Below are 14566 nucleotides of genomic sequence, written 5' to 3'. Positions count from 1 at the left end.
TTAACTACTACCATAACTCAACCTGTACTACTATCATAAGTCAACTTAACTACGACCATAACTCAACCTGTACTACTATCATAAGTCAACTTAACTACGATCATAACTCAACCTGTACTACTATCATAAGTCAACTTAACTACTACCATAACTCAACCTGTACTACTATCATAAGTCAACTTAACGACTACCATAACTCAACATGTACTACTATCATAAGTCAACTTAACTACTACCATAACTCAACCTGTACTACTATCATAAGTCAACTTAACTACTACCATAACTCAACCTGTACTACTATCATAAGTCAACTTAACTACTACCATAACTCAACCTGTACTACTATCATAAGTCAACTTAACTACTACCATAACTCAACCTGTACTACTATCATAAGTCAACTTAACTACTACCATAACTCAACCTGTACTACTATCATAAGTCAACTTAACTACTACCATAACTCAACCTGTACTACTATCATAAGTCAACTTAACTACGACCATAACTCAACCTGTACTACTATCATAAGTCAACTTAACTACTACCATAACTCAACCTGTACTACTATCATAAGTCAACTTAACTACTACCATAACTCAACCTGTACTACTATCATAAGTCAACTTAACTACTACCATAACTCAACCTGTACTACTATCATAAGTCAACTTAACTACTACCATAACTCAACCTGTACTACTATCATAAGTCAACTTAACTACGACCATAACTCAACCTGTACTACTATCATAAGTCAACTTAACTACTACCATAACTCAACCTGTACTACTATCATAAGTCAACTTAACTACTACCATAACTCAACCTGTACTACTATCATAAGTCAACTTAACTACTACCATAACTCAACCTGTACTACTATCATAAGTCAACTTAACTACTACCATAACTCAACCTGTACTACTATCATAAGTCAACTTAACTACTACCATAACTCAACATGTACTACTATCATAAGTCAACTTAACTACTACCATAACTCAACCTGTACTACTATCATAAGTAAACTTAACTACGACCATAACTCAACCTGTACTACTATCATAAGTCAACTTAACTACTACCATAACTCAACCTGTACTACTATCATAAGTCAACTTAACTACTACCATAACTCAACCTGTACTACTATCATAAGTCAACATAACTACTACCATAACTCAACCTGTACTACTATCATAAGTCAACTTAACTACGACCATAACTCAACCTGTACTACTATCATAAGTCAACTTAACTACTACCATAACTCAACCTGTACTACTATCATAAGTCAACTTAACTACGACCATAACTCAACCTGTACTACTATCATAAGTCAACTTAACTACTACCATAACTCAACCTGTACTACTATCATAAGTCAACTTAACTACTACCATAACTCAACCTGTACTACTATCATAAGTCAACTTAACTACTACCATAACTCAACCTGTACTACTATCATAAGTCAACTTAACTACGACCATAACTCAACCTGTACTACTATCATAAGTCAACTTAACTACGACCATAACTCAACCTGTACTACTATCATAAGTCAACTTAACTACTACCATAACTCAACCTGTACTACTATCATAAGTCAACTTAACTACTACCATAACTCAACCTGTACTACTATCATAAGTCAACTTAACTACTACCACAACCTGTACTACTATCATAAGTCAACTTAACTACTACCATAACTCAACCTGTACTACTATCATAAGTCAACTTAACTACTACCATAACTCAACCTGTACTACTATCATTAGTCAACTTAACTACTACCATAACTCAACCTGTACTACTATCATAAGTCAACTTAACTACTACCATAACTCAACCTGTACTACTATCATAAGTCAACTTAACTACTACCATAACTCAACCTGCACTACTATCATAAGTCAACTTAACTACTACCATAACTCAACCTGTACTACTATCATAAGTCAACTTAACTACGACCATAACTCAACCTGTACTACTATCATAAGTCAACTTAACTACGACCATAACTCAACCTGTACTACTATCATAAGTCAACTTAACTACTACCATAACTCAACCTGTACTACTATCATAAGTCAACTTAACGACTACCATAACTCAACATGTACTACTATCATAAGTCAACTTAACTACTACCATAACTCAACCTGTACTACTATCATAAGTCAACTTAACTACTACCATAACTCAACCTGTACTACTATCATAAGTCAACTTAACTACTACCATAACTCAACCTGTACTACTATCATAAGTCAACTTAACTACTACCATAACTCAACCTGTACTACTATCATAAGTCAACTTAACTACTACCATAACTCAACCTGTACTACTATCATAAGTCAACTTAACTACTACCATAACTCAACCTGTACTACTATCATAAGTCAACTTAACTACGACCATAACTCAACCTGTACTACTATCATAAGTCAACTTAACTACTACCATAACTCAACCTGTACTACTATCATAAGTCAACTTAACTACTACCATAACTCAACCTGTACTACTATCATAAGTCAACTTAACTACCACCATAACTCAACCTGTACTACTATCATAAGTCAACTTAACTACGACCATAACTCAACCTGTACTACTATCATAAGTCAACTTAACTACGACCATAACTCAACATGTACTACTATCATAAGTCAACTTAACTACTACCATAACTCAACCTGTACTACTATCATAAGTCAACTTAACTACTACCATAACTCAACCTGTACTACTATCATAAGTCAACTTAACGACTACCATAACTCAACCTGTACTACTATCATAAGTCAACTTAACGACTACCATAACTCAACCTGTACTACTATCATAAGTCAACTTAACTACTACCATAACTCAACCTGTACTACTATCATAAGTCAACTTAACACCTACCATAACTCAACCTGTACTACTATCATAAGTCAACTTAACTACTACCACAACTCAACCTGTACTACTATCATAAGTCAACTTAACGACTACCATAACTCAACCTGTACTACTATCATAAGTCAACTTAACTACTACCACAACTCAACCTGTACTACTATCATAAGTCAACTTAACTACGACCAAAACTCAACCTGTACTACTATCATAAGTCAACTTAACGACTACCATAACTCAACCTGTACTACTATCATAAGTCAACTTAACTACGACCATAACTCAACCTGTACTACTATCATAAGTCAACTTAACTACGACCATAACTCAACCTGTACTACTATCATAAGTCAACTTAACTACTACCATAACTCAACCTGTACTACTATCATAAGTGAACTTAACTACTACCATAACTCAACCTGTACTACTATCATAAGTCAACTTAACTACTACCACAACCTGTACTACTATCATAAGTCAACTTAACTACTACCATAACTCAACCTGTACTACTATCATAAGTCAACTTAACTACTACCATAACTCAACCTGTACTACTATCATAAGTCAACTTAACTACTACCATAACTCAACCTGCACTACTATCATAAGTCAACTTAACTACTACCATAACTCAACCTGTACTACTATCATAAGTCAACTTAACTACGACCATAACTCAACCTGTACTACTATCATAAGTCAACTTAACTACGACCATAACTCAACCTGTACTACTATCATAAGTCAACTTAACTACTACCATAACTCAACCTGTACTACTATCATAAGTCAACTTAACGACTACCATAACTCAACATGTACTACTATCATAAGTCAACTTAACTACTACCATAACTCAACCTGTACTACTATCATAAGTCAACTTAACTACTACCATAACTCAACCTGTACTACTATCATAAGTCAACTTAACTACGACCATAACTCAACCTGTACTACTATCATAAGTCAACTTAACTACTACCATAACTCAACCTGTACTACTATCATAAGTCAACTTAACTACTACCACAACCTGTACTACTATCATAAGTCAACTTAACTACTACCATAACTCAACCTGTACTACTATCATAAGTCAACTTAACTACTACCACAACCTGTACTACTATCATAAGTCAACTTAACTACTACCATAACTCAACCTGTACTACTATCATAAGTCAACTTAACTACTACCATAACTCAACCTGTACTACTATCATAAGTCAACTTAACTACTACCATAACTCAACCTGCACTACTATCATAAGTCAACTTAACTACTACCATAACTCAACCTGTACTACTATCATAAGTCAACTTAACTACGACCATAACTCAACCTGTACTACTATCATAAGTCAACTTAACTACGACCATAACTCAACCTGTACTACTATCATAAGTCAACTTAACGACTACCATAACTCAACCTGTACTACTATCATAAGTCAACTTAACTACTACCATAACTCAACCTGTACTACTATCATAAGTCAACTTAACTACGACCATAACTCAACTTGTACTGCTATCATAAGTCAACTTAACTACTACCATAACTCAACCTGTACTACTATCATAAGTCAACTTAACTACTACCATAACTCAACCTGTAATACTATCATAAGTCAACTTAACTACTACCATAACTCAACATGTACTACTATCATAAGTCAACTTAACTACTACCATAACTCAACCTGTACTACTATCATAAGTCAACTTAACTACGACCATAACTCAACCTGTACTACTATCATAAGTCAACTTAACTACTACCATAACTCAACCTGTACTACTATCATAAGTCAACTTAACTACTACCATAACTCAACCTGTACTACTATCATAAGTCAACATAACTACTACCATAACTCAACCTGTACTACTATCATAAGTCAACTTAACTACGACCATAACTCAACCTGTACTACTATCATAAGTCAACTTAACTACTACCATAACTCAACCTGTACTACTATCATAAGTCAACTTAACTACGACCATAACTCAACCTGTACTACTATCATAAGTCAACTTAACTACTACCATAACTCAACCTGTACTACTATCATAAGTCAACTTAACTACTACCATAACTCAACCTGTACTACTATCATAAGTCAACTTAACTACGACCATAACTCAACCTGTACTACTATCATAAGTCAACTTAACTACGACCATAACTCAACCTGTACTACTATCATAAGTCAACTTAACTACTACCATAACTCAACCTGTACTACTATCATAAGTCAACTTAACTACTACCATAACTCAACCTGTACTACTATCATAAGTCAACTTAACTACTACCACAACCTGTACTACTATCATAAGTCAACTTAACTACTACCATAACTCAACCTGTACTACTATCATAAGTCAACTTAACTACTACCATAACTCAACCTGTACTACTATCATAAGTCAACTTAACTACTACCATAACTCAACCTGCACTACTATCATAAGTCAACTTAACTACTACCATAACTCAACCTGTACTACTATCATAAGTCAACTTAACTACGACCATAACTCAACCTGTACTACTATCATAAGTCAACTTAACTACGACCATAACTCAACCTGTACTACTATCATAAGTCAACTTAACTACTACCATAACTCAACCTGTACTACTATCATAAGTCAACTTAACGACTACCATAACTCAACATGTACTACTATCATAAGTCAACTTAACTACTACCATAACTCAACCTGTACTACTATCATAAGTCAACTTAACTACTACCATAACTCAACCTGTACTACTATCATAAGTCAACTTAACTACGACCATAACTCAACCTGTACTACTATCATAAGTCAACTTAACTACTACCATAACTCAACCTGTACTACTATCATAAGTCAACTTAACTACTACCACAACCTGTACTACTATCATAAGTCAACTTAACTACTACCATAACTCAACCTGTACTACTATCATAAGTCAACTTAACTACTACCACAACCTGTACTACTATCATAAGTCAACTTAACTACTACCATAACTCAACCTGTACTACTATCATAAGTCAACTTAACTACTACCACAACCTGTACTACTATCATAAGTCAACTTAACTACTACCATAACTCAACCTGTACTACTATCATAAGTCAACTTAACTACTACCATAACTCAACCTGTACTACTATCATAAGTCAACTTAACTACTACCATAACTCAACCTGTACTACTATCATAAGTCAACTTAACTACTACCATAACTCAACCTGTACTACTATCATAAGTCAACTTAACTACGACCATAACTCAACCTGTACTACTATCATAAGTCAACTTAACTACTACCATAACTCAACCTGTACTACTATCATAAGTCAACTTAACTACTACCATAACTCAACCTGTACTACTATCATAAGTCAACTTAACTACTACCATAACTCAACATGTACTACTATCATAAGTCAACTTAACTACTACCATAACTCAACCTGTACTACTATCATAAGTCAACTTAACTACGACCATAACTCAACCTGTACTACTATCATAAGTCAACTTAACTACTACCATAACTCAACCTGTACTACTATCATAAGTCAACTTAACTACTACCATAACTCAACCTGTACTACTATCATAAGTCAACATAACTACTACCATAACTCAACCTGTACTACTATCATAAGTCAACTTAACTACGACCATAACTCAACCTGTACTACTATCATAAGTCAACTTAACTACTACCATAACTCAACCTGTACTACTATCATAAGTCAACTTAACTACGACCATAACTCAACCTGTACTACTATCATAAGTCAACTTAACTACTACCATAACTCAACCTGTACTGCTATCATAAGTCAACTTAACTACTACCATAACTCAACCTGTACTACTATCATAAGTCAACTTAACTACTACCATAACTCAACCTGTACTACTATCATAAGTCAACTTAACTACGACCATAACTCAACCTGTACTACTATCATAAGTCAACTTAACTACGACCATAACTCAACCTGTACTACTATCATAAGTCAACTTAACTACTACCATAACTCAACCTGTACTACTATCATAAGTCAACTTAACTACTACCATAACTCAACCTGTACTACTATCATAAGTCAACTTAACTACTACCACAACCTGTACTACTATCATAAGTCAACTTAACTACTACCATAACTCAACCTGTACTACTATCATAAGTCAACTTAACTACTACCATAACTCAACCTGTACTACTATCATTAGTCAACTTAACTACTACCATAACTCAACCTGTACTACTATCATAAGTCAACTTAACTACTACCATAACTCAACCTGTACTACTATCATAAGTCAACTTAACTACTACCATAACTCAACCTGCACTACTATCATAAGTCAACTTAACTACTACCATAACTCAACCTGTACTACTATCATAAGTCAACTTAACTACGACCATAACTCAACCTGTACTACTATCATAAGTCAACTTAACTACTACCATAACTCAACCAGTACTACTATCATAAGTCAACTTAACTACGACCATAACTCAACCTGTACTACTATCATAAGTCAACTTAACTACTACCATAACTCAACCTGTACTACTATCATAAGTCAACTTAACGACTACCATAACTCAACATGTACTACTATCATAAGTCAACTTAACTACTACCATAACTCAACCTGTACTACTATCATAAGTCAACTTAACTACTACCATAACTCAACCTGTACTACTATCATAAGTCAACTTAACTACTACCATAACTCAACCTGTACTACTATCATAAGTCAACTTAACTACTACCATAACTCAACCTCTACTACTATCATAAGTCAACTTAACTACTACCATAACTCAACCTGTACTACTATCATAAGTCAACTTAACTACTACCATAACTCAACCTGTACTACTATCATAAGTCAACTTAACTACGACCATAACTCAACCTGTACTACTATCATAAGTCAACTTAACTACTACCATAACTCAACCTGTACTACTATCATAAGTCAACTTAACTACTACCATAACTCAACCTGTAATACTATCATAAGTCAACTTAACTACTACCATAACTCAACATGTACTACTATCATAAGTCAACTTAACTACTACCATAACTCAACCTGTACTACTATCATAAGTCAACTTAACTACGACCATAACTCAACCTGTACTACTATCATAAGTCAACTTAACTACTACCATAACTCAACCTGTACTACTATCATAAGTCAACTTAACTACTACCATAACTCAACCTGTACTACTATCATAAGTCAACTTAACTACTACCATAACTCAACCTGTACTACTATCATAAGTCAACTTAACTACTACCACAACCTGTACTACTATCATAAGTCAACTTAACTACTACCATAACTCAACCTGTACTACTATCATAAGTCAACTTAACTACTACCATAACTCAACCTGTACTACTATCATAAGTCAACTTAACTACTACCATAACTCAACCTGCACTACTATCATAAGTCAACTTAACTACTACCATAACTCAACCTGTACTACTATCATAAGTCAACTTAACTACGACCATAACTCAACCTGTACTACTATCATAAGTCAACTTAACTACGACCATAACTCAACCTGTACTACTATCATAAGTCAACTTAACTACTACCATAACTCAACCTGTACTACTATCATAAGTCAACTTAACGACTACCATAACTCAACATGTACTACTATCATAAGTCAACTTAACTACTACCATAACTCAACCTGTACTACTATCATAAGTCAACTTAACTACTACCATAACTCAACCTGTACTACTATCATAAGTCAACTTAACTACGACCATAACTCAACCTGTACTACTATCATAAGTCAACTTAACTACTACCATAACTCAACCTGTACTACTATCATAAGTCAACTTAACTACTACCACAACCTGTACTACTATCATAAGTCAACTTAACTACTACCATAACTCAACCTGTACTACTATCATAAGTCAACTTAACTACTACCATAACTCAACCTGTACTACTATCATAAGTCAACTTAACTACTACCATAACTCAACCTGTACTACTATCATAAGTCAACTTAACTACTACCATAACTCAACCTGTACTACTATCATAAGTCAACTTAACTACTACCATAACTCAACCTGCACTACTATCATAAGTCAACTTAACTACGACCATAACTCAACCTGTACTACTATCATAAGTCAACTTAACTACGACCATAACTCAACCTGTACTACTATCATAAGTCAACTTAACTACTACCATAACTCAACCTGTACTACTATCATAAGTCAACTTAACTACTACCATAACTCAACCTGTACTACTATCATAAGTCAACTTAACTACTACCATAACTCAACCTGTACTACTATCATAAGTCAACTTAACTACTACCATAACTCAACCTGTACTACTATCATAAGTCAACTTAACTACTACCATAACTCAACCTGTACTACTATCATAAGTCAACTTAACTACGACCATAACTCAACCTGTACTACTATCATAAGTCAACTTAACTACGACCATAACTCAACCTGTACTACTATCATAAGTCAACTTAACTACTACCATAACTCAACCTGTACTACTATCATAAGTCAACTTAACGACTACCATAACTCAACCAGTACTACTATCATAAGTCAACTTAACTACTACCATAACTCAACCTGTACTACTATCATAAGTCAACTTAACTACTACCATAACTCAACCTGTACTACTATCATAAGTCAACTTAACTACGACCATAACTCAACCTGTACTACTATCATAAGTCAACTTAACTACTACCATAACTCAACCTGTACTACTATCATAAGTCAACTTAACTACTACCATAACTCAACCTGTACTACTATCATAAGTCAACTTAACTACGACCATAACTCAACCTGTACTACTATCATAAGTCAACTTAACTACTACCATAACTCAACCTGTACTACTATCATAAGTCAACTTAACTACTACCATAACTCAACCTGTACTACTATCATAAGTCAACTTAACTACTACCATAACTCAACCTGTACTACTATCATAAGTCAACTTAACTACTACCATAACTCAACCTGTACTACTATCATAAGTCAACTTAACTACTACCATAACTCAACCTGTACTACTATCATAAGTCAACTTAACTACTACCATAACTCAACCTGTACTACTATCATAAGTCAACTTAACTACTACTATAAGTCATGTTTCCTTTGATGTAAAGGTTGCAGAGCACTGTCATTAATGAAGGCATTTATATAATTTACATATTAGTTTTACATTTGTTATACTTTTGAGTACACATAAATCCCTCTAAGTTCATATTTACTGGTTCACATCTGAATCATCTTCTGGAAGCATTTTATTATTTACTTTATACATCATTTGAGCAGTGGTGTTTTATACAAGATCATTTAATTTAAAAATGTGACTTTTGAAGTAATGTTGCTGGGAAGTATAATGAATGAAAAAAGAGGGGGGAATATAGGCAGTGATTTAATAAATGTCTATCAAAAGAACCCCAAACAATTGAAGAATGTGAACAAAATATCTGATTATTTACAATTTGGAACAAATTTAAATCCTTGAGAAGATTCGTCACCAAAAAAAGAAAAACTTACAGAAAAAATTTAATTTAAAAAAATGATTATTAGTAATAAAAACACTAGTATATGTACATATCATGTATAATTGTGTGTGTATACACTTTGGAGGTGTAAGAGAACAACAATAATATGATTATTAGTAATAAAAGACACTAGTATATGTACATATCATGTATAATTGTGTGTGTATACACTTTGGAGGTGTAAGAGAACAACAATAATATGATTATTAGTAATAAAAGACACTTGTGTATGTACATATCATGTATAATTGTGTGTGTATACACTTTGGAGGTGTAAGAGAACAACAATAATATGATTATTAGTAATAAAAGACACTAGTATATGTACATATCATGTATAATTGTGTGTGTATACACTTTGGAGGTGTAAGAGAACAACAATAATATGATTATTAGTAATAAAAGACACTTGTGTATGTACATATCATGTATAATTGTGTGTGTATACACTTTGGAGGTGTAAGAGAACAACAATAATATGATTATTAGTAATAAAAGACACTTGTGTATGTACATATCATGTATAATTGTGTGTGTATACACTTTGGAGGTGTAAGAGAACAACAATAATATGATTATTAGTAATAAAAGACACTTGTGTATGTACATATCATGTATAATTGTGTGTGTATACACTTTGGAGGTGTAAGAGAACAACAATAATATGATTATTAGTAATAAAAGACACTAGTATATGTACATATCATGTATAATTGTGTGTGTATACACTTTGGAGGTGTAAGAGAACAACAATAATATGATTATTAGTAATAAAAGACACTTGTGTATGTACATATCATGTATAATTGTGTGTGTATACACTTTGGAGGTGTAAGAGAACAACAATAATATGATTATTAGTAATAAAAGACACTTGTGTATGTACATATCATGTATAATTGTGTGTGTATACACTTTGGAGGTGTAAGAGAACAACAATAATATGATTATTAGTAATAAAAGACACTTGTATATGTACATATCATGTATAATTGTGTGTGTATACACTTTGGAGGTGTAAGAGAACAACAATAATATGATTATTAGTAATAAAAGACACTAGTATATGTACATATCATGTATAATTGTGTGTGTATACACTTTGGAGGTGTAAGAGAACAACAATAATATGATTATTAGTAATAAAAGACACTTGTGTATGTACATATCATGTATAATTGTGTGTGTATACACTTTGGAGGTGTAAGAGAACAACAATAATATGATTATAAGTAATAAAATACACTAGTATATGTACATATCATGTATAATTGTGTGTGTATACACTTTGGAGGTGTAAGAGAACAATAATATGATTATTAGTAATAAAAGACACTAGTATATGTACATATCATGTATAATTGTGTGTGTATACACTTTGGAGGTGTAAGAGAACAACAATAATATGATTATTAGTAATAAAAGACACTAGTATATGTACATATCATGTATAATTGTGTGTGTATACACTTTGGAGGTGTAAGAGAACAACAATAATATGATTATTAGTAATAAAAGACACTTGTATATGTACATATCATGTATAATTGTGTGTGTATACACTTTGGAGGTGTAAGAGAACAACAATAATATGATTATTAGTAATAAAAGACACTAGTATATGTACATATCATGTATAATTGTGTGTGTATACACTTTGGAGGTGTAAGAGAACAACAATAATATGATTATTAGTAATAAAAGACACTTGTGTATGTACATATCATGTATAATTGTGTGTGTATACACTTTGGAGGTGTAAGAGAACAACAATAATATGATTATTAGTAATAAAAGACACTTGTGTATGTACATATCATGTATAATTGTGTGTGTATACACTTTGGAGGTGTAAGAGAACAACAATAATATGATTATTAGTAATAAAAGACACTTGTATATGTACATATCATGTATAATTGTGTGTGTATACACTTTGGAGGTGTAAGAGAACAACAATAATATGATTATTAGTAATAAAAGACACTAGTATATGTACATATCATGTATAATTGTGTGTGTATACACTTTGGAGGTGTAAGAGAACAACAATAATATGATTATTAGTAATAAAAGACACTTGTGTATGTACATATCATGTATAATTGTGTGTGTATACACTTTGGAGGTGTAAGAGAACAACAATAATATGATTATAAGTAATAAAATACACTAGTATATGTACATATCATGTATAATTGTGTGTGTATACACTTTGGAGGTGTAAGAGAACAATAATATGATTATTAGTAATAAAAGACACTAGTATATGTACATATCATGTATAATTGTGTGTGTATACACTTTGGAGGTGTAAGGGAACAACAATAATATGATTATTAGTAATAAAAGACACTTGTGTATGTACATATCATGTATAATTGTGTGTGTATACACTTTGGAGGTGTAAGAGAACAACAATAATATGATTATTAGTAATAAAAGACACTTGTATATGTACATATCATGTATAATTGTGTGTGTATACACTTTGGAGGTGTAAGAGAACAACAATAATATGATTATTAGTAATAAAAGACACTTGTATATGTACATATCATGTATAATTGTGTGTGTATACACTTTGGAGGTGTAAGAGAACAACAATAATATGATTATTAGTAATAAAAGACACTAGTATATGTACATATCATGTATAATTGTGTGTGTATACACTTTGGAGGTGTAAGAGAACAACAATAATATGATTATTAGTAATAAAAGACACTTGTATATGTACATATCATGTATAATTGTGTGTGTATACACTTTGGAGGTGTAAGAGAACAACAATAATATGATTATTAGTAATAAAAGACGGACACTTGTGTATGTACATATCATGTATAATTGTGTGTGTATACACTTTGGAGGTGTAAGAGAACAACAATAATATGATTATTAGTAATAAAAGACACTTGTGTATGTACATATCATGTATAATTGTGTGTGTATACACTTTGGAGGTGTAAGAGAACAACAATAATATGATTATTAGTAATAAAAGACACTTGTATATGTACATATCATGTATAATTGTGTGTGTATACACTTTGGAGGTGTAAGAGAACAACAATAATATGATTATTAGTAATAAAAGACACTTGTATATGTACATATCATGTATAATTGTGTGTGTATACACTTTGGAGGTGTAAGAGAACAACAATAATATGATTATTAGTAATAAAAGACACTTGTGTATGTACATATCATGTATAATTGTGTGTGTATACACTTTGGAGGTGTAAGAGAACAACAATAATATGATTATTAGTAATAAAAGACACTTGTGTATGTACATATCATGTATAATTGTGTGTGTATACACTTTGGAGGTGTAAGAGAACAACAATAATATGATTATTAGTAATAAAAGACACTTGTGTATGTACATATCATGTATAATTGTGTGTGTATACACTTTGGAGGTGTAAGAGAACAACAATAATATGATTATTAGTAATAAAAGACACTTGTGTATGTACATATCATGTATAATTGTGTGTGTATACACTTTGGAGGTGTAAGAGAACAACAATAATATGATTATTAGTAATAAAAGACACTAGTATATGTACATATCATGTATAATTGTGTGTGTATACACTTTGGAGGTGTAAGAGAACAACAATAATATGATTATTAGTAATAAAAGACACTAGTATATGTACATATCATGTATAATTGTGTGTGTATACACTTTGGAGGTGTAAGAGAACAACAATAATATGATTATTAGTAATAAAAGACACTTGTATATGTACATATCATGTATAATTGTGTGTGTATACACTTTGGAGGTGTAAGAGAACAACAATAATATGATTATTAGTAATAAAAGACACTTGTATATGTACATATCATGTATAATTGTGTGTGTATACACTTTGGAGGTGTAAGAGAACAACAATAATATGATTATTAGTAATAAAAGACACTTGTGTATGTACATATCATGT

Source organism: Nerophis ophidion, unplaced genomic scaffold, assembly GCF_033978795.1.
Source record: "Nerophis ophidion isolate RoL-2023_Sa unplaced genomic scaffold, RoL_Noph_v1.0 HiC_scaffold_83, whole genome shotgun sequence".
Classification (NCBI taxonomy): domain Eukaryota; kingdom Metazoa; phylum Chordata; class Actinopteri; order Syngnathiformes; family Syngnathidae; genus Nerophis; species Nerophis ophidion.
This window is presented reverse-complemented; position numbering follows the sequence as displayed.